The sequence below is a fragment of the Triticum dicoccoides genome, chromosome 2A (genome assembly GCF_002162155.2).
Source record: "Triticum dicoccoides isolate Atlit2015 ecotype Zavitan chromosome 2A, WEW_v2.0, whole genome shotgun sequence".
In the NCBI taxonomy this organism is placed as follows: Eukaryota; Viridiplantae; Streptophyta; class Magnoliopsida; order Poales; family Poaceae; genus Triticum; species Triticum dicoccoides.
The window spans coordinates 538970697-538972763 of NC_041382.1; positions in this window are offsets into that span (position 1 = coordinate 538970697).

Below are 2067 nucleotides of genomic sequence, written 5' to 3' on the forward strand. Positions count from 1 at the left end.
GCTTGGCTTCGTAGGTAATTCGCGAGCCACCTTCCTACTGCTCTATTCTGGTACCAGACGCAATGCTTACTCTCGCCGCTCTGAACCCCTTTCTCACTTTGGTTCAGACTTTGAGCGGCTATCTATCCGCTTGGACCCTCTCATTGTACCTTCGTATTGTACTCTCGATGTATTTTATATGTTCAACTCGAGAGATAATCTTATGCTCATTCATGGTTAACCCCAGATTGTTTCCCTCGTAAGCATGATGTCGTAGCCGAGCTTCCCCTTACCTATTCGTAAGTACGTTGGAGTTCCCGAAGAAAAGGATGATGACTTCCTCATGATGACCTGAAGCAGAGGAATGAAGGCGTCGATGTAAAGGATCGACCTCTCCCTGAAGAACAACCAAGACCGAGAAGACTCGATAGAATTTCGTAGCCACATCTTTCCCTTACTCCCCTCTTAAATCTCGGGACGAGATTTCTTGTAGTGGAGGAGAATTGTGACGCCCGGATAATCAAGCTACAGAAACCACACACTAATGGTGCCAGGTCATCGTATTTAAAAATTTGCTAAACCTCAATTGCTTAAAACTAAGTTTAAATTCAAATTCAAATAACAGGTCAGATTATAATTTATTAAATCAGTAGATTAAAAATGTTCCAACGGTTGTAAATAATCACTAACTAATTAAAAATCGTCAACCAACATTATGGGGAATGTTTATAAGCCTCTACGATAATTAAGCAGGACCAAACAACATTTGAATTAACTTTGTAAAGATAAACAAATATTTATCCTTTCCAAAACGATTTGAAACTTGGGATAATTAGATTTATGCCCCTAGTTGTGTCCCACTCGTCTGTTTTAACCCTAATTCCCAAAAGTCACCGGTTCTGTCCAGGTCACTTTGATCCTCTTATGCTTTTGCCCTTTGACCGTTTGACCGTCAGTTTGAAAACTTCATAACTAATTCATACAAAATCAAAAAAATGCAAATAAGATACCAAAATGTTTAGAAAAACATCACCTATATGTCAGTGTCATTTGCATTCATGAAAAAAGTGTTGGAAAGTGCACATCCGAGTTTTAGCTCTTTTGATACCACCATGAATAGTAAACTCTAAAAAAATTCAAAAAATTCAAAAAAATATGGTGGCAAAGAACGACAAGTGTTCTAGTGCTTGCCAAGTTTTGTTAGGGAACAACATTCGTGGAAGTCGTGGCCGAAAAAATCTATTTTGGAGTGCTGATTGTTTTTTTTGCCGCGGCACCCATGAATGTTATTCCCTGATGAAACTTGGCAGACACTTAAAACATTTGTCATTCTTTGTCACCAAATTATTTTTGAATTTTTTTGAACTTTTTTAGATTTTACTATTCATGGTGGTAGCATAAGATTTAAGACTCATATGGGCACTTTCCAACACTTTTTCATGGATGCAAATGACACTGACATATCGGTGATGTTTTTTTGAACATTTTGGTATCTTATTTGCATTTTTCTGATTTGGTATGAATTAGTTATGAAGTTTTCAAACTAACGGTCAAACGGTCAAAGGGAAAAAGCATAAGAGGAGCAAAGTGATTTCGACAGAACCGGTGACTTTTGGGAATTAGGGGTAAAACAGACGAGTGGGACACAACTAGGGGCATAAATCTAATTATCCCTTGAAACTTTGTGTGCAGCTCCATTATATGAACCAATATTTATGTGCCAAATTTTGTATTCAATAAAATTCATTTGTTAGCTGGAGCTAAATACAAAAAAAAGAATACCCCCCTCCCCGCTGGGCCCCAACCCAGCTAATCAGTTGGCCGGCCCAGCCGGCCACCCCGCTCGCCTGGCCTACTAAGGCCCCGCTGCCACCACCGCGACCTAACCCGTTCCCCACGACCCCCACTTTTCCCCCTCGTTCCCCTCCTCCCGATCTGGATCGAGACGGAGCGAACCGCCCCGACCCCATCTCCCCCCGACCCGCCGACCATGGAGGTCCCGTGCGCCCGCAACTTCACCTCCAGCCGGCCGCCGCCTCACGTCGCCCTCCTCATCTCCGCCTTGCCTCATCGTCGGACCACCCAGAG